At 40.5% G+C, this 21,656-nt stretch overlaps 1 pseudogene; it reads right to left on the minus strand.

The window, feature by feature from the left end:
- Positions 1–255: 255 nt before the first annotated feature.
- LOC132649934 (COP9 signalosome complex subunit 5-like) overlaps positions 256–21,656 on the minus strand; it is a 99,887-nt pseudogene continuing 78,486 nt past the window's right edge.

Raw genomic sequence — 21,656 nt, forward strand, 5'->3', positions numbered from 1 at the left:
AGGAATAAACATAAATAAAAGAGTAATTATTACCTAAATAATTTGACTATTATCCTAAATCAATTTTTACTACTATTTCAAAGGTACTATATATTATCAAATGCATTCTGTCTGAGTTTTCTTATGTGTTAAAAAAATCTTTGACTAAATCATTTCTGAGTTTTTGGTGCTGGGGTTGAACTCAAGGCCATGGGAGTGACAGGCATGTATTCTGCTGTTGTGTTACATCCTTGGCCCTGATGTCTGGTCGACTACTCACTGTTTGCAGTGCACAAAAAAGTCTTCTATTTTATTAAGTGGTATAGTCTGATACTCAGAACGTTCTTCATCAGGAGATTTGTAGCCAGAAAGGAAGAAAGAAAGACAAAGAAGAAAGAAAGAAGGAAAGGAAAGAAGGAAAGAAAGAAAGAAAGAAAGAAAGAAAGGAAGGAAGGAAGGAAGGAAGGAAGGAAGGAAGGAAGGAAGGAAGGAAGAAAGAAAGAAAGAAAGAAAGAAAGAAAGAAAGAAAGAAAGAAAGAAAGAAAGAAAGAGAGAAGGAAAGAAAATCCCCTTAGCATATTCTATAGCTTATTATGGATGGGATGAAAATCTGGAAAACCAATTAGTAAGCATCAATATTTTAATAACAGCTGGGCCTGGTGGCTCATACATGTCAATTTCAGTACTTGGGAGGCAGAGACAAAAGGACTACTGACAGTTGTGAGGACAGCATGTATTCAGCTCCAGGAAAGCATGGGCTATACAGAGTGTGATTTTATCTTAAAAGCAAAACCAAAGCAAATAACAAATCCAAGAATGAAAAAACATTCCTCCTACTCACCTCCAAAGCCATTAGTTTCTCTAGGCAGGATTTGGCATATGGCTTAAATTCTCTTGTGTTTAGGTGATGTTTACATATGCTAGTAATATCGATTGCTGACTACAGGCTCCCTTCATGGAAAGAGATGGATTCAGCTTATTTCTCTAGTACTTGTCAAGCTGCAAAGGTCTCACAAGCATTTCTCTTTTTTTTAATTTTAATTTTTCTTTTTAGTTACATTTTGTTAACTCTGTGTCCCAGCTGTATCTCGCTCCCTCATTCCCTCCCCAACCCCACACTCCCTCCCTGGTCTCCTCCCTGCCCCTTTCCAAGTCTACTGATAAGGGAGGACCTCCTCCCCTTTCATTTGAGCCTGTTTTATCAGGTATGTTCAGGGCAGGCTGCACAGTCCTCCTCTGTGGTCTAACAGGACTGCTCCTCCCCTGGGGGGGGAGGTCAAAGAGCCTACCCTTGAGATCCTGTTAGAAATAGTCCTTGTTCCCCTTACTTTGGAAAACTACTTGGTTACTGAGCTACCATGGGCCACATCCGAGCAGAAGTTCTAGGTTATATCCATGGACGGTCCTTGTTTGAGTGTCAGTCTCAGAAAAGACCCTGTGCCCGGATAAAACCCTTTGTCTGCCAAGATTAATATTTAACAACTATGTTATCTTTTTATTTGAACTGTGGCAGTTTGCAATTTTGTATTTGAAAAGTTTTCTACACTAAAAAAATATCAAACAGGATGGACATATAGCTTGCCTCTATCCCTTAGAACTTTAAAAAAAAGATTGTATAAAAATATGAGAAGCTAAATTTGGATCCCAAAACCCACACAAAGAAGGACTAGTTAATACTTATAGTCGGGGGAGCTGGAGACAGATTCCACAGAAGCCAGCTGTATAAGCCTGGTGGCTGGTAGCTCATTTGCAGTGAAAACTAAAAGAACCTGCCTCAAACAAGGAGGAAGGAGAAGACTGGCACCAAAGGCTGTCTTCTGACCTGCACACCAGTGCTTGTACTCATGAACACATGCCACTCCTGTGGTGACTCACATCTCTACTCCCAGTGCTTCACAGGTAAGTAATTTCATGGCTAGTATAAACTACCTGAGACTGTGAATGTCCTGCTTATCTTCTCCATCCAAATTACCTTTGGATATGTCCAAAGGGTATCAAGATTCACTTTTCCTGAAGATATTGTTCTGTTTGGGTTAATCTAGAAGAGATATATGCTTAATATTGGTCAACATAAACCATATGTTCTAGTGAGTCAAGATCAGAAACCCAAAACAAGCAAGTAAATATAGCACTATATATTTGTAAACTAAACTAGCAAACCATCTGAAAAAGATAACCAAAATAACCAGAAAAGTTCAATAAAATGGGAATATTCAGTTATTTTACAGATTAGATTTAGTTACCATATCATCAAAGAGTATTTATTATTATTATTTAAGCTGTGCATGCTATTCAACAAGGACATATTTTTGAAACAAACAAATCAACTGAGAATCTTCCCTCCCTTACCCAAATACTTTAATAGATGAACAACTATTAGTTTCCTCCTAATAAAATCCAGATTGCATCTAAAGCACCCTGGACATAGAAGAAGACAGGTTCTAGCCATTTCTGCTTCTCCAATTCAGTCCACCCTGATTAAATGCCTATGCAGAGCAAAGAAGATGACATGGGTTCTATGATTTAACTTCTTATCACAGGAGTGAAGTGTGAGGTGCAAGAGGGTTAAGACACCAGAGCTTAAGCCTTTATCACAGTGTTTTAATTTTTCAGTATTCTTTCTTTAGCAAATCTTTCTGAACAACTTAAAACACACACACACACACACACACACACACACAGAAACATAAAACAAGCTTGGTGTGGTGGTATATGGCATTAACCTGAACACTCAGGCAGAGGCTGTCTGGGAGTTCAAGGACAGCCTGGTCAACATATCCAGTTCTAGGATAGACAGAGCTACATAACAGAGAGACTCTGTGCCAAAAACAGTAACAAAACAAAACAAAATTAAACCCATAGAAAACTTATATAGGTTGGAGGGATACCTCAGAAGTTAAGGGTAGTTGCTGCTCTGGCAGAAGGAAATGGGTTTGGTTCCCAGCACTCACATCTAACTCCAATTCCAGGGTATCCCACTGCTACTTCTGGACCCTACAGGCACCAAGCACATGTGTGGTGCACAAAGATAACATGCAAACACTCATAAAGATACAAATTTTTAAATATTTACTGAAGCTAGAGGACTGAGGATATAGCTTCATGGTAGAGAGAACTCTTAAATAGCATATGAAACCCTGACACCATAAAAACAAAAGGTAAAATGAAACAAAAAAAGTGGAGGCACTAGGATGGTCCTATGGGTAAATGTGCCTACTGTCAAGCCTGAGGACCTGAATTTGGTCCCTGAGACCGACATGGTGGAGGGAGAGAATGGACCCCAACAAGCTGTCTTCTCACCTATGTACATGGGTCATAGCATGTGTATGTCTCTCCCCCAGCTCCTGATACAAACGTACAAGAAGGAAGACAAACAACAAAAATTAAAACTGAAATAAAAAAATGCTAAAAAGAATGTGGTACTCTACACTTATAGTCCTAGTATGCTAAGCACATAATAAGAGAATCAGGAGTTCAATTTCAGGAGGTAATGACCAACCTGAAACACATGAGACCCTCATTCATTCATTCGCTTATTTATTTTTACCTTATGTATGACTCCTTGAATATATGTCTTATATCGTGTCCTTGGAGGTCAGAGAAAGGTTTCAGATACCCTGGATCTAGGTTGTAAGCCTTCATATGGGTGATAAGAATCAAACTAGAGTTCTTTAGTTCTTTGCTAAAGCAGAGACACTTTTTGTTTTGTTTTGTTTTGTTTTGTTTTGTTTTTTTAATGCACGTACCACCACTGCCATGAATGGTTACTGGGAGTGCAAGTTAAGCATCTGCCTACTAACATCAATCCCAGAGAGCCAAGAGCTTTAACCTGGGTAGCTCTGGTATAAGCTAATTGCATTTTCAAGGTGGCCACCTTAATACATGAAAGAAAAAGCTTGCTTGAGGTGTGGTAGAATCTCAGATATTGTCATTTACAGGTTTTATGAAGCACTGTGGTCTAGTAGCAGTGTGAAGCACATGCTTCTTTGAAGCTAAAGAATTTCTGAAAAGACACACATGCATGCAGTGTAAAATTATCAAGGTACCAGATCAAGGCTATCCACTCTCTTTCTGTACCTTTTCCCTCATCTCTCTCTTTCTCAGCCCAGACATTATCACTAACATCTGATATACCTTCACAGGAATATGCTGTAGATTATAAAACATATCTGCACATAGATGCATATCACATACAACATACTTAAAAAATTGAACAAAAAATCTTGATCTTGTTCTGTGTAAGTATATAAGTAACTTAAGGAAGAAAAATAGCCTAGTCCATTAGATTTCAACCTCACACTCATCAGAATGGCTAAGATAAAAAGCTTAAGGAATGATGCATGCTGGAGAGGATATGGAGAAAGTGGAACCTTCCTCCACTGTTGGTGGGAATGTAACCTAGTACAATCACTTTGGAAATCAATCTGGTGCTTCTGCCAAAATTTAGGAATAATGGTACCTCAAGATCCAGCTATACCACTCCTAGGCATATATCCAAAAGATACCCCACCACTCACTAACGACATTTGCTCAACCACGTTTGTAGCAGCTCTGTTCGTAATAGCCAGAATCTGGAAACAACCTAGATGTCTCTCATGAAGTAATGGATGCCGAAATTGTGGTACATTTACACAATGGAACAGTACTCAGTAATTCAAACAAGGAAATCATACAATTTGCAGGCTAATGATGGGAACGAGGAAAGATCATCCCGAGTGAGATAACCCAGAAGCAGAAAGACACAAATGTTATATACTCACTTATAAGCGGATATTAACCATATAATATAGGATAAACATACTAAATCTATAGCCCTCAAGAAGCTTAACAACAAGGAGGACCCTAGGGAAGATGCTTAATCCATATTCAGAAGGGCAAACAGTATTGATTTGAAAGTAGTAGAAGGAACAAGACAGGAGGTCCACAAGGGACCTCGGATAGACTCTACCTACCTGGATATTGAAGGAGAAACTTAAACTCATAGCCTAATTTTGGGAAGAGTGGCAGAATTATTAAGAAAAAGAGATAGAAAGAAGAGGGAGATAGAAAGACCTGGAGGGGACAGGAACTCCACAAGGAGGAAAACATTGCCAAACTTCCTTGGCTGAGTGGGGACTGTAGAGACCTATACTCCAACTATGGACCATTCATAGAGAGGACCTAGAACCCCTGTTTAGAGAAAGCCAATCGGCTGCTCAGTATACAAGTGGGTTCCCTAGCAAGGGGTGCAGGGGCTGTCTCTGACATTAACACAGTGGCAGGCTCTCTGATCACATTCCCTTGGTGGGTGGAGCCTTGCCAGGCAACAGAGGAAGATGATGCAGTGAGCCTTGATGAGACCTGATACTCTAAGGTCAGTTAGAATGGGAGAAGTTACTCCCCTATCAGGTGAATAGGGAAAGGACATAGAAGGAGATGAGGGAAGGTTGGTGGGACTGGGACAAGAGAGGGGGCTGCAGCTGGGATACAAAGTGAATAAATTGTAATAAATAAATAAATAAATAAATAAAATTACTTAGAAAAAATTAGATTCACTCTTCTCAGGAATAGTTAATTCCTAAATTTCTTCATTTTTTTTTCCAGTGTTGAGGGATTCTGGAGATATTGAACTCTGGGCTCATGAATGCCAAGCCTACATATTTTTTTTTCAATTTGAAACACAACTGACACTGACTATGAAAATTTAATTGAGAAGGACTCCTTCCTCCAACCTAGTACTATAAACCTCACAAGATTTTTAATACTTTACATGAAAATTATTCAATTTTAATTGTAAATTTTAATGTGAAAAGGACAGTTTTAAGCTCAGAAACCCAAAAGTCATCTTGAGACTCTTAAGAGTTACTAAGTTCTAAGAAACCATATTTTTACCTGTTTGTCATTTTCTGTGTTTGCAGCCATTTCCTCATATATGGCAGCCTGAGAATTTATTTTGGTTTCAGTGACCTCTACAGACAAAACAAAATTGCCCATGATGATCATGGTCCCACTGTCCTCTTTACCAAGCACCAAGCCCATCACTTCCAGGTTGCCTCCTGATCTGGCATGCATCACGATTTTCAGTAGAGCCAATGTTGAGATTTTGCACTATTTAAAGTAATGCTGACTATAAAACAAAATCACAGTACAATCAAGGTTCTTACATAATATACAATTTCAAAAGATTTTTTATGAAAATAAATAAATACTGAAGGGATCTGTAGTGATGGAAGAGGACTGTAGAATGGGGGGCTGGGGGGGAATAAAACAGCATCTACAAGCACTGGGAAATAGCTTCACGAGTCATCATCATCTCTGGCCCCCAGGGAAAGTGAAGATTACAAAGTAAACTTTAATATCCTATTGAAATGAAGGAATAATATGATCAACTCGATAGGCATTTTTATCTCCATTAACATGTAATCATCATAGCTTTGATTATGTTCTCAGTTCTAACTTTATGACCTAAATTTATTGATTTATTAATTAAATTGCAACCACAAGCTGAAAGAACAGAGACCATCTTGGAAATCAAAACGTAAGTTAAAAATTTGGCTCTTCTGTTTACAGGGCAAAGAGAGAAAGATAATCACTACTATGGCTCATTGCATATGGCTCATCTAGAAGCTTTAAATAAATTACCTCATCTAATCTTCATAACATCATCAATAGCTAGATTTACTTTTATCTTACAGGTAGGTAAGTTTAGATACTTCAGTTTCCTAATGCCAGTCAACAGTTTAACTGTTCAGAGGTGATTTTCAGTTTGGTGCTCCTGAGTTCATTACTGTAGTATGATAATGAGGTGAATTTCTGAATGCATTTGTTTATTTCCCTATTTACAGAAAAGGAATGAAAGTACAGTACTGGACTGCCATGATTATTAAACAACATGAAAATCTTTAATCCAGTGCTAGGCCACGGTAAGTACTCAATAAATACTTTGAAAATTGAATAATGCCAATTAAAGCCAGCTTTGCTACCAAAACAAAACACCTGAAAATAGTGAGACAGTTTAGACAGCATCCATTGGTGAGTTTTCTTTACTCTCCTTAACACAAGCAGCTCCATGAAAAATCTCTTGACTTGTATTCAGTCCCAAAGATACATGGATTTGTGGCATTTGTGTAGGAGCTAAATAGCCTTTAAGCTCTATTTTAAAATTTCTGACTTCTGTGAATTGTTGTAGTGGTATTTTAGAAAACTAGTACGACTTGGTGTACAGTTTCATGAAAAAAAGTGATTTAAAAAAGTGCTTATGGTTTCCTTATTTTTCATTGCTGAGTAATATTCCATTGTGTAGATGTACCACAATTTCTGCATCCATTCTTCAGTTGAGGGGCATCTGGGTTGTTTCCAGCTTCTGGCTATTACAAATAAAGCTGCTACAAACATGGTTCAGCAAATGTCCTTTTTGTGTACTTGAGCCTCTTTTGGATATATGCCCAGGAGTGGTATGGCTGGATCTTGAGGAAGCACTATTCCTAGTTGTCTGAGAAAGCGCCAGATTGATTTCCAGAGTGGTTGTACAAGTTTACATTCCCACCAGCAGTGGAGAAGGGTTCCCCTTTCTCCACAACCTCTCCAGCTTGTGTTGTCACTTGAGTTTTTGATCTTGGCCATTCTCATGGGTGTAAGGTGAAATCTCAGGGTTGTTTTGATTTGCATTTCCCTAATGGCTAATGAGGTTGTGCATTTCTTTAAGTGCTTCTCTGCCATTCGGTATTCCTCTACAGAGAATTCTCTGTTTAGCTCTGTTCCCCATTTTTTAAGTGGATTACTTGGTTTCCTGCTTTTCAGCTTCTTTAGTTCTTTATAAATACTGGATATGAGTCCTCTGTCAGATAAAGGGTTGGTGAAGATTCTTTCCCAATCTGTAGGTGGTCGCTTTGTTTTGATGACGGTGTCCTTTGCTTTACAGAAGCTTTTCAGTTTCATGAGGTCCCATTTATTGGTTGTTGCTCTTAGAGCCTGTGCTGTTGGTGTTCTGTTCAGGAAGTTTCCATAGTAATGTGAAGAGGGACTGCCTCTGACATAATCTGATTGGCCTGCTCTTTGATCACCTCCCTCTGGGGGGGGGGAGCAGCCTTACCAGGCCACAGTAGAGGACAATACAGCCACTTTTGATGTGAACTGACAGACTAAGATCAGAAAGGAGAGGAGAACCTCCCCTATTAGTGGACTTGGGGAGTTGCATGCAAGCAGAGGGAGGAGGGAGGGTGGGATTGGAATGGGAGGAGGGAGGGGCTTATGGGGGGATGCAGAATGAATAAAGTGTAATTGATGAAAAATTTTAAAAAAAAAAGTGCTTATGGAGTGCCTTCTTTCCCTTCATTTTTTTTTTAAATCACTGGCTTGTAAATTTGATTTCTGAAAACATCTGTGCTCCTCAGTTTGGAAGTCACTTATAGCTGCAACAAGGTGCATGTAGTCACCAGGTTCAAGGCAGAATTATGAAATTTATGAAAATAATCATGTTGAGAACATGACATCGTAAGTCATCCCTTACACTCCCTGGAGAGACAATTCAGTTAAAGAAACTTTCTAAGAGGGGAATGGAAACAGGCTCTAGAAGAGGGGTTAGGCTCTGCTGATTCAGAAAATGCAAACTAAAAACATATAAATAAATTTTTTCACTAACTTAAAAGTGGATATTAGACTTAGAATATAGGATAAACATACTAAAATCTGTACACCCAAAGAAGCTAAGCAAGAAGGAGGACCCTGGATAAAATCATTAATAATCACTCAGAAAGGCAAACAAGATGGACGTCAGAAGAGGGAGAGTGTAGGGAACAGGACAGGAGCCTACCACAGAGGACCTCTGAAGGACTCTACCCAGCAGGGTATCAAAGCAGATGCTGAGACTGCTTGCCAAACTTTGGACAGAGTGCAGAGTGTCTTGTGAAAGAAGGGGGAGATGAAGGACCTCTGTGGTAGGAGGGGACAGAAACTCCACAAAGAGAGGAGCAGAACTGAAGGATCTGGGCAAAAGGGTCTTTTCCAAGACTGATGCTCCAACCTGGGCCCATGCATGGGGATAACCTAGAACTCCTGCAGATATGTAATCCATGGAACCTCATTATTCAAGTGGTTCCCTAGTAATTGGAACAGGGACTGTCTCTGACATGAACTCACCCGGCTCTTCCCTTGAGTGGGGAGCAGCCTTACTATGCCACAGAGGAAGATAATGCAGCCACTCCTGATGAGACCTGATATGCTAGGGTCAGATGGAAGGGGAGGATGCTTTCCACTATCAGTGAACTTGTGGAGGGGAATGGGAGGAGATGAGGGAACGAGGGTGGGATTAGACGAGGACAAAGTAGGGGCTGCAGGTGGGATACAAAGTGAATAAACTGTATTTAATTAAAAATAAATTAATTAAAAAAATTAAAAATAACATTGTATAGAGTATATTTTTTTCTTTGGGTTACTTCACTCAAGCTGATCTTTTATAGTTCCCACCATTTGCCTGAAAATTTCATGATTTCCTTGTTTTTAATAGATGTGTAGTATTCCGTTGTGCAAATGTACCACAATTTCTGTATCTATTCCTCCATTGAGGGACACCTATGTCATTTCCAGATTGTGGCTATTATGAATAGAGCTTCTAGGAACATTGTTGAGCAAATGTTCTTGTTGTATAGTTGAGTGTATTTTGGATACACGCCTAGGAGTGGTATGGATGGATCTTGAGGAAGAGTTATTCCTAGTTGTCTGAGAATGTGCCAGATTGAATTTCCAGAGAGGTTGTACAGGTTTACATTCCCAATGGAAGTGGAGGAGGGTTCCCCTTTCTTCACAGCCTCTCCAGCATGTGTTGTCACTTGAATTTATGGTCTTGGCCATTCTGATGGGTGTAGGTGAAATCTCAGGGTCATTTTGATTTGCATTTCCCTGATGGATAATGAGGCTGAGGATTTCTTTAAGTGTTTCTCTGCCATTCGATATTCCTCTATAGAGAATTCTCTGTTTAGCTTTGAAATCCATTTTTTTAAATTGGATCATTTGATGTGCTGGTGTTTAACTTCTTGTTTTCTAAGTTTCTTTTTTAAATTTTATTATTTTTTAAAATTTTTAAATTTTTTATATTAATCACAGGTTATTTACTTTGTATTCCAGCCGTAGACCACGTCCTTATTCCCTCCCATTCCCACCCCCCCCCCTCCCTTATCTCCTCCATGCCCTTTTCCAAATCCACTGATAGGGGAGGACCTCCTCCCCTTCCATCTGACCCTAGTTTATCAGGTCTCTTCAGGACTGGCTGCAATGTCCCCTACTGTGACCTAGCAAGGTTGCTGCTCCCTTACGGGTGTGTGTGTGTGTGTGTGTGTGTGTGTGTGTGTGTGTGTGTGAAGAGCTCACCATTGAGTTCATGTCAGAAATAGCCCCTGTTCCCCTTAATATAGAATCCACTTGGATACTGAGCTTCCATGAGCTATATCTGAACTGGGGTTCTAGGTTATATCCATACGTGGTTCTTGGTAGGAGAAACAGTCTCATGAAAGACGCCTGTGCCCAGATATATATGGTCCTTGTGGAGCTCCTGTCCTCTCCAGGTCTTACTAACTCCCCCTAATTTCATATGATTCCCTGCACTCTGCCCAAATTTTAGTTATGAGTCTTAATATCTGCTTTGATACACTGCTAGGTAGAGTGTTTCAGAGGCCCTCTGTGGTAGGCTCCTGTCCTGTTACTTGTTGTCTCCTACATCCAAGGTCCATCCCATTTGTCTTTCTAAGTGAGGATTGATCATCTAACCCTTGGTCTTCTTTCTTGTTTATCTTCTTTAGGTGTAAAGATTTCAGGATATTTATCCTATCTTATAGGTCTATATAAGTGAGTATATACCATGTGTGTCTTTCTGCTTTTGGGATACCTCGCTCAGGATGATCGTTTCTAGGTCCCAAAATTTGCCTGCAAATTTCATAATTTCCTTGTTTTTAATTGTTGAGTAGGATTGTTTTTAATTGCTGAGATGAAACCTAAGAATAATAGGAATAGATGAAAAAGAAGACTCCAGGCTCCAAGGACTGGAAAATATTTTTAAGAAAATAATAGAAGAAAAATTTCCTAACTTAAAGAAAGAGATGTCCATAAACATACAAGAAGCCTACAGAACACCATATAGACTAGACCAGAAAAGAAATACTTCTTGTCACATCATAGTCAAAACACTAAACCTACAAAACAAAGGGAAAAAGGCCAAGTGACATATGAAGGTAGACCAATCAGAATCACACCAGACTTCTCATCAGAAACTATGAAAGCCAAAAGGGTCTGGACAGAAATCATTCAGTCTTAAAGGGAACACAGATGTCAACTCAGACTACTATACCCAGCAAAGCTTTCAATCAACATAGATGGAGAAATCAAAATATTCCATGATAAAACTAAATTGAAGCAATATCTACACAGCTTCCCAGCCCTAAAGAAGATATTAGAAGGGAAAATTCCAATCCAATGAAAACAACTACACTAAAGAAAAAATAGTGTACAGATAATTTCCCAAAAAAATTAAAAGAAAAAAACCCCGCAATGAATCATAGTAAGACCACCAACTCTACAATAAAAGGAACTATCGGTCATTGGTCACTATTATCTATCAATATCAATGGACTCAACTCTCCAATAAAAAGACACAGACTAATAGAACAGTTGTGCAAACAGGATCCAGAATTCTGCTGCATCCAAGAAACACACCTATGCAAAAAAGATAAAAACTACCTTAGAGTAAAGGGCTGGAAAAATGTTTATCAAGCAAATGGACCCAGAAAACAAGCTGAGGGAGCGATCCCAATATCTAATAAAATAGACTTTCAACCAAAATTAATCAAAAAAGATGAGGAGGGGCACTTCCTTCTCATCAGGGAAAATTCCAACAGGAGAACATCACAATTTTGAACATCTAAGCCCCAAATAAAAGACCACCTACATCTGTAAAAGAAACATTATTAAAGCTGAAATCACACATTGATTGGAAGCCTTAATAGTGGGAGACTTCAATGCTCCGCTCTCACCAAGGGACAGGTCATCCGTTCACAAGTAAAACAGGGAAAAAAGGGCACTTACAGAGGCCCTAAATCAAATGGACCTAATAGATGTCTACAGAACTTTGCACCCAAAACCAAGAGTATACATTTTCTGCACCTCATGGAACATTCTCCAAAATAGAACATGTAGTTTGTCACAAAGCAAGCTTCAGCAGATACAAGAAGATTGAAATAATCCTTTGTATCCTATCTGACCATCATGGTTTAAAGCTGGACCTCACCAACAAGAGAAACAGCAAAAAGCCTGTACATAAATGGAAACTGAACAACTTGCTACTCAATGACAGCTTGGGGGTTGCTGGTGGGGCCATGGTGTCTTGATTTTTGTTGGGTGAGTTCTTACTCCTACCTTTGTCCATTTGCTTATATGTGATCTTCACTGTCTTTTCCTTGAGTCTGAACTTCAGACTGGAACTGTCTTTCTCTGGTGTCTGGAATATTCTTCAGGAAGATCAGGGAAGTCCAGTGTTTTGAGAGTGTGTGTTGTTGCTTCAGTTGTACCCTAGAGAGGAAAAGCTGCTGGCACAGATTCGTTATTGCGGGGGAGTAAGTGTGTGTGTGTGTGTGTGTGTGTGTGTGTGTGTGTGTGTGTGTGCTCCCACGCATGTCTAAGTGTGTCTTGATGGGTAGTGCTAGAGAGTGTAATTGGGATATGGGGGTTGGGAGGAAGCACAGGAGGGGATGTGGATGCTAATGGTGTTAGCAAGCACAGATTGTGGACACAAATCCCTGTGCAGGTTTCCTGAATAGCCAGTGGTCTCCAATCTTTGGAAGGCTCTGCAGGCTGGACTATGAGGTCTGTGGCTGACACTGCAGGTTGAACAAGTACTCTGTCGTGGGCTCTGTGTGCCCAGCCCTCTGCTCTGTGCTAGAAGCTGTGAACACAGCAGGCTGTGCTGTGCACTCTGATTTGGGAAGCGCTATGTGCTTCCTCTGCCTCCTCCCCCTCAGGCAAGGCTGGTGATCAGAGTTCCTGGGGAAAATGCCAGGGGTTTGAGTGTACTTAGTCTCAAATCTCAAGGAGGAGGATTTGTGCTTGGAACAGGTAGCACTGTGTTTAGGCAAGCTGTTTGCACTGCGGGGTGCTTCCTCTGCTTCAGCTGCTAGTTGTGGTGCCTCCACTGCTGCCTCCATGTTTGCTGCGGTACCTCCGCTGCTTCCTCTGCTGCAGGCTTGGCTACCTCCACTTCTGCTTCCACCCATTATTATGGAAGTGCCTGGGAATCGATTCCCCAGGTGAAGTCAAAGGAGATGTTCGCTGACAAACTGTATCCTATTGGACTCAGATCAGGGTTTGTCTCCCTTCTCCCCAGACTCTTCTACCATTGTTTTGGGTTTTACAGCCCCTAGACTCACCAATTCAGAGTTTCAGCTCCTCTGAATATGGTGCATGCTGGTCGCCCCAATCTTGGATTCTCCCGGTGTTTAACTTCTTAAGTTCTTTATATATTCTGGATATTAGCCCTCTGTCAGATAGAGGGTTGGTGAAGATCCTTCCCAATCTGTAAGCTGTCGTTTTGTTCTGATGACAGTGTTCTTTGCTTTACAGAACCTTTTCAGTTTCATGAGGTCCCATTTATTAACTGTTGATCTTAGAGCCTGTGTTGTTGATGTTGTGTTTAAGAGTTGACTCCTATGCCAATGAGTTCAAGGATCTTCCCCACTTGATCTTCTTACAGATTTAGTGTGTCTGGTTTTATGTTGAGGTCTTTGATGCACTGGGACTTTAGTTTTGGGCAGGGTCATAAGTATGGATCTATTTACATTTTTCTACATGTAGATATCTAGTTAAGACAGAAGCATTTGTTGAAGACGCTATCAATATTCCATTGTATGGTTTTGGATTTTTGTCAAAAATCAAATATCCGTAGGTGTGTGGGTTTATTTCTGGGTCTTCTATTTGATTGTGTTGATCCTCCAGACTGTTTCTCTGCCAGTACCATGCAGTTTTTATTACTGTGGTTCTATAGTACAGATTGAGATCAAGGATAGAGATAACTCCAGATGATCTGTTGTTGTACAGGATTTTTTTTTAAACAACCGTGGGTTTTTTATTTTCCATATGAAATTGAGAATTGTTCTTTCAAGTTCTGTAAAGAATTATGTTGGTATTTTGATGGGAATTACCTTGAATCTGTAGACTACTTTTAGCAGGATGGCCATTTTCATTATGTTTATCCTATCAATCCATGAGCATGGGATATCTATCCTTTTTCTGATATTTTCTTATGGGCCTCTAATAACTGGAAAAGCACACACTTGAGATCATTCTCCTGTGCTTCTGATGTTATTAAAATATCCGTTGATATTTGGGGTTGGTGATGAAGGCAAGTTGTCCTGATTTTTTTGGATGTGTTCTTATGCCAATCTTTAGCCATTGCTTATCAGTGGCTTTGGCTGTTTTTTCCTCTAGTCTGTACTTCCAAACTGGGTCTGTTTGTCTCTGGTATCTGGAGTATACTTCAGGAAGATGAGAGAAGTCCACCACTTTGAGAGCAGATGTTGGTGTTTTAGCTGTAGCTAAGGCAGGAAAGATGCAGGTACATACACAAAATCATGGGAGTGTGTGGAAGTGTGCCTTGAAGGACAGTGTGCCTGAGTGTTTAGATGCCTGGAATGGTGGAGCATAAGTGCAGGATTGGGTTCGGGTGCAGTTCATGGGCACAATGTGCCTGCATGGGTGCTCTAAATGCATATAGGCCTCTGGTACTGTCCTCCCATTATTCAGATCTGTCTGGGATCTAGGAATTTTTTGCCTGGACTCCACTAGGAGACCCACAGAAGACGGGCTTCAATGTTGAGAACACTGTCCCAATGATGTCTATGTTGCCTACAGTGTGGATGTGGTTGGGAAGGATCTGATATCTGCCTGCTAGCAAACAGGGACCTTGGATCTGGGGCAAAACCAACCAGAATTAACTTAATATGGTTTAAATTTTGGCATACTTTACAGTTTATTTTTTCTTGTATTTCCAGGTGTACAACCAAAGCAAATAAAGTTCATATGCCCTCTAGCTTCTTGTAATTTTTACATACTCTGGCCTTTTATAAATTTTTATATACTTTGACATTTTACAACATTTTATACATGTTTAGGTTATGATTTTTTTTCTAGCTCTGATTTTTAGGTTTAAGAAAACATTTTTGGGGGGCCAAGATGGCGGCGCCAGGAGAACACTGTGTCTGAGAAACAGGACAAAACTCTCCGTGCAGCGACCAGGAGGCTGAACTCTGGGCCCTAAAACTACAGCTATCATGTTTCCCAGGTGAGGGGAGGCTCCCACAGCATGGGAATTGGTCGGGTCCACTCTCAGGCCACACAGCTAGAACCCAGAAGAGATCCCAGCTAATGCGGGCTTTGGTTCTCCAGGCTGGAGCCGCACGCTTGCGTGTCCTGATCACTTTCCCAGGCTGATTGGTGGGCACAAGGGTGCCAGAGACTGAGAGTTCCAGTTCCAAGAAAACCCCATGGGGAAGGAAGGTTGAGAGACTTATCATGGGTTACCCGGTCTTTCCCTGGAAGGTCTCACTGACCATGGGTACCCGCCACCTTCACAGCTGAGCTCCACTGTGCAGAGAGCTGCTGCGCGCCCAGCTCAAAATCCCTACTTCCTCTTCGGAGGAGGCAGGGGGCATCCAGCAGAATCTGCCACAGACCACATTGTCTTTACCCCAACCCGAGATTGGGACTGAGAAAACCCAATCCTTTTGAGCACTCCCGCAAATGCCACCATAACCCTGCCATGGTGGAGAGGAAAGATAAAGAGGTGCACAGCGGCTTCACAGTGCTCGGACCCCAGTGCTGCCAGAGGCTCCTAGCAAACAAACTTCAGCTCAGGATCTGGGACTGTGGTCATTCAACACATCCTGAGAATCTCCTGCATCCTGCACAATAAGGTCTAGCACCAAGTCCTATCACCGGCAGCCCCCTGACCCCTGGCAGAAAAACCCTGGCTCAGGATCGGGACTGAGAATTCCCAACCCCTTCTGGCACTCCCCTGAGAGCACAGCCGCTTGCCCTGGTGGAGGGGCAGGTCAGAGGGGAAGGACAGAGAGGGAGCCTGCCACAGGACACAGCACCCCCTCTTCAGCTCACCCAGCGGCCCCTGGCAGAGAAACCCAAGCTCTGGATCTTAGGACACTCAACCCTACCTGGTACAATCTTGGCATCAGCAAACATAGGTTCTACCGCCAGGCTGCTTCTTGCAGAGAGATCTGGGCCCGGGATCTGGGATTGAGAACACTCAACCTAACTCTTTCCCACGCTACCCTCGAACCAGTCATCATAATCCTTCCTGGTAGAGGGAAAGGACAGAGAGGCAGCACACAGGAATGGTGGACACCGAGTCCTGTGGCCACAGTGTCACAGAGCTGACTGTTAGCCTACCCGTGCATTTTCTGCAGCAGGACCAAATCAGAGAGTAGAGAGAAAGGGGAACCCCTGTGCATTCCAACTGGTCCTGCAAGAGAGTGAGTGAGCATTCTAGGGAGAGTTTGCCCCAGACCCAGGGCCTCTCCACAGAAGCAACCAGACGAGATCCCTGCCACCCTCACCCCTAGTGTGGGCATCATAGGGATTCTTGGGATAGCGACCCCAATGTTGCAGCCTCTGCCTTGTGGGTCCACCAGTGTAATCCAGGCAAACAATCCCTGGATCTCAGACAGAAATGCATAATAGTGGCCTACAGACCACTGCAATAGTCAAAGAATCCGCACATGCACACTGTGCCACATTCCTTACTTAGGCAAAACTGAAACCACAGTGCACACTCCAAAACCACTGAACCTCTCTCATCTTCCTGAAAAAAAAAAAAAAAAAAAAAAAAAAAAAAAAAAAAAAAAAACGGAAAGAGATGATCATAGCCTGAGCTATAAACCAAGGAACAAACAGTGAGGGCTATAGATAACCAGATGGCTAGAGGCAGACATAAGAACACACCCAATAAAAATCAGGACATAATGACCTCACCAGCAACCCCACAAATCAATGGACACTTCAATTCACTAGATAGACAAGAAAAGGACCTCAAAACTATGCTTCTCCAGCTATTAGAGGCCCATAAAGATGAAATGAACAAAGCCCTCAGAAAAATAGCCAAGGAAATCGAGACGAACAAAGAGGAAACATATAGAACTCGCAGAGAAATGACCACGAGAATTGAGGGAAACAAAGAAGAAATGAACAAAGCTTTCAAAGAAATGTCCACACAAATGAAGGCAAATAAAGAAGAAATAAACAAAGCTCCCATAGAAATACACGCAATTATAGCCAAAAAAGTAGAGGCACAATTAGTGATACATAGAGAGGAAACGGAAAAAAAAATAGAAGCGGTCATTGAAAAGCAGGACTCCACATTCAAACAGATGAAGGAAATTGTACAAGACATGAAAACAGAATTAGAATCAATAAAGAAAATACAAATAGAGAAAAACCAGGAGCTGGAGAACATAGAGAAAAGATCGGGAACTACAAAGGTAAGCATCACCAACAGAATACAAGAGATGGAAGAAAGAATCTCAGGAGACGAAGATACACTTGCAGAAATTGACACATCTCTCAAAGAAAAAATAAAATCAAAAAAGTTCCAAACACAAAACATCCAAGAAATCAAGGACACCATGAAAAGACAAAATCTAAGAATAATAGGAGTAGAAGAAAAAGAAGACATCAGGCTCAAAGGTCCAGAAAATATTTTCAAGAAAATTATAGAAGAAAACTTTCCCAACTTAAAGAAGGAGACGGCCATAAACATACAAGAGTCCTACAGAATACCAAGTAGACTAGACCAGAAAAGAAATTCTTCACGTCACATCACAGTCAAAACACTGAACCTACAGAACAAAGAAAAAATTATAAAAGCAGCAAGGGAAAAAGCCAAGTAACATATGAAGGTAGACCTATCATAATCACACCAGATTTCTCAACAGAAACTATGAAAGCCAGAAGGGCCTGGACAGAAATCATACAGTCCTTAAGGGACCACAGATTCCAACCCAGACTACTATACCCAGCAAAACTTTCAATCAACATAGACGGAGAATTCAAAATATTCCATGACAAAACCAAATTTAAACAATATCTACATAGTACCCCAATTCTACGGAAGAAGACCATTTATGGATATAACATAGAACCTCTGCTCAGATGTAACCTGTGGTAGCTCAGTAACCAATTGGTTTCCCATAGTGAGGGGAACAAGGACTATTTCTACCAGGAACTTAATGACTGGCTCTTTGACCTCTCCACCCCCCCCCCCAAGAGAGGAGCAGTCCTGTTAGGCCACAGAGGAGGGCTTTGCAGCCAGTTCTGAAGATACCTGGTAAAACAGGATCAGATGAATGGGGAGGAGCCCCCCACATCAGTGGACTTGGAAAGGGGCAGGGTGTAGATGAGGGAGTGAGGGTGGGATTGGGAGCGAATGAGGGAGCGGGATATGGCTGGGATACAGTTAATAAAATGTAACTGATAAGAAAAAAAAATAAAATTAAAAAAAAGAGAACATTTTTACTTTAGACAAGCTTTTTTTTTCCATCCCAGTCTCTTGCTTTTTTTTTGTTTTGTTTTATAGACAACATAAAAACTTCCTTTAAAATCCTTTTCATTTTTTTTTTTTTTACTCACTCATTCCATGGGTTTTTACCATCCTGAAATGATACATTTTAAAAACTCTAGTTTCTTCAATTGCCTTAAACAGTATGGCTTGGTTTAATTTGGTAAAATTAATAAAATAAATAACAAGGCCTTTTTACCTCCCTGAAAGCACTGAGAAACTGTTCCAATTTCCTTGTTAGGTTGCAGAGGGTCATTATTTTTAAATACCTGAAAAATTTTAAAATGTTTTATAGCCTTAAACATTCAAACATTCTTCAAAATCTGCTTTTGCAATATTAAAATGCCCAGAGTGAAGTCATAGAGCATAACCATAGTTTTTAGAAGTCAAATCCAAATTTTATCAGTGTTAAAAATTCAGACAAATCAGTGTCTTTAAAATCAATACCAAATGTATTATTTTGATGTTACAAAGTTTGACTGCCAACAAGAAAAGTTCTGGTATACAGACACATGGAGGTGTAGCTCTAATATCTCATACAAACAAAGTTTTAAACGTTTTTTTTTATGATCCTTGTTTTTAAGACAGGACAGAAATTATGTAAAATCTTATACAAATTTATGTTACCTGTTGAGACTTTTTTTATTGCGCTCATGCCATTTGTTATTTAGAATGGCTCCAATCCTAAGTTTTAAGTTAACTTTACGTTACAGATTTTAAACATACCCAATAATCATTAACCTATAACCAAGATTTATATAACATTGCAAACTTATACAAACAATACTCTTTGTACTTTTAAGCTGTTATTTCAAAGGAGGAGCATCTTGCTACCTGTTGAATCCAATTTCTTATGAGCACAGAGGCTTTGTAGCAGAATTAAACATTAGATTTCTTATGGAGAAACGGAAAAGCCACTGGTGCCCTTTCAAGAGCAGGCTGAACATGCCATAACTGGCTGGCTGCCAGGTTAACCCAGGCAGGAGACTCAGTTGCAAAAATGCAGACCTTCAAGGACAGAGCCAGTATTATCAGTCTTTGTCAAATGAGCTGCTTTTTTTATTTTTATTCATTCATTTTTTTTACTAGAGAAGCTGGTTTTTTTTTTTTTTTTTTTTTTTTTCTGAAAATTTTTGAAACAAGCTAAACCAAGTTAAGGGGTAAACAGATGGCCAATAGATAATGTTTGGTTCATGATTACTACATATTAATCCAGAAGAGTCCAAAATGAGCCAATGACAAACATAACTCAAATGACATGTACAAGTAAATACTCCCAGGAGACAAACAAAACATCAGACCAGCATCTCTTGACTTTTATATCTGTGCATGAGAGGCAAAGAGGCTCTATGCAGGTTCAAAAACTAAATGAAAGACATCAGACTCTCACTGGGAGTTTGGAGCACCAGGCCCTCTCAGAACTTGCTGAGAGTCTCATAGAATCTCTCTGGGATCTTGGAGCATCATCCAGCATCCTTTTGTGACTTCTGCGATTGTATGGAAAGAGACTTTACCACACTAGTCAACATTCCTTATATTTAAAATCATTTTTTATTAATTGCATTTATTCATTTTGTATGCCACCTGTATCCCATTCCCTCATTCCATCCCAATCCCACCATCCCTCCCTCATTTCTTTGCATGCCCTTCCCCAAGTCCACTGATAGGGGTGGTCTTCCCCTCCTTCCTTCTAATCCTAGTCTATCAGGTCTCATCAGGACTGGTTGCATTGTCTTCCTCTGTGGCCTGGTAAGACTGTTTCCTGCTCAGGGAGAGATTATCAAAGATCCAGCCACTGAGTTCATGTCTGAGACAGTCCCTCTTCCCCTTACTAGGTAACCCACTTGGAGACTGAGCTGCCATAGGATATTTCTCTGGGGCGGTTCTAGGTTATCACCATGCATGGTCCTTGTTTGGAATATCAGTCTCAAAGAAGACCCCATGTGCACAGAAGTTTTGCTTCTGCTGCTCTACTTGTGTACCACCTGGCCTGTCCAGGTCTCTCTATCTCCCCCTTCTTTCATAAGATTCGATGCACTCTGTTGAAAATTTGGCTATGTGTTTCAGCATCTGCTTTGATACCCTGCTGGACAGGGTCTTTTAGTGGCCCTCTGTGGTAAGCTCCTGTCCTGTTCCCTGCTTTCTCCTTCTTCTGACATCCATCCTGTTCACCTTTCTGAGTGACAATAGATCATATTACCCAGTGTACTCCTTCTTGTTTAGCTTCTTCAGGTATAAAGATTTTAATATGCTTATCCTATATTATATGTATAATATCCACTTCTAAGTGAGTATATACAATGTGTGGCTTTCTTCTTCTGGGATACCTCACTCAGGATGATCTTTTCTAGGTCCCACCATTAGCCTTCACATTCCATGATTTCTTTGATTCCAATTGCTGAATAGTATTCCATTGTGTGAATGTAACACAATTATCGTATCCTTTCCTTAACTGAGGGACATCTGGGTTTTTTTTTCCAGATTTGGGCTATTACAGATAATGCTGATGGGAACATGTTTGAGCATGTCCTTGTGGTGTACTTGAGCATATTTTGGATATGTGCCTAGTAGCTGCATTTTGAGTTAGAACAATCCCCAACTGAGAACACACCAGATTTCTTTCCAAAGAGGTTGTATATGTTTACATTCTCAGCAAGCAACAAAGGAAGGTTCCCCTTTCTCCACATCATCTCCTGTATGTCTTGTCACTTGAGTTGGTTCTCTTAGCCATTCTGATGGGTGTAAGGTGAATCTCAGGGTCATTTTGATATGCAGTTCCCTGATGACTAAGGATGTTGAACATTTCTTTAAATGTTTCTCTGCAATTTGATATTCCTCTATTGAGAATTCTCTGTTTAGCTCCGTCCCCCATTTTTAAATTGGATTACTTCATTTGTTGCTTTTTAACTTATTGAGTTCTTTATATATTCTGGATATTAACTCTCTCTCAGATACAGAGTTGGTGAAGATCTTTTCCCAGACTGCAGTCTGTCCCTTGGTTCTGATGACAGTGTCTTTTATTTTACAGGAGCTTTTCACTTTCATGAGGACCCAATTATTGATTGGTTTTTTATTTTTATTTTTATTTTTATAT

This window comes from Meriones unguiculatus, chromosome X, assembly GCF_030254825.1.
Source record: "Meriones unguiculatus strain TT.TT164.6M chromosome X, Bangor_MerUng_6.1, whole genome shotgun sequence".
Lineage (NCBI taxonomy): Eukaryota > Metazoa > Chordata > Mammalia > Rodentia > Muridae > Meriones > Meriones unguiculatus.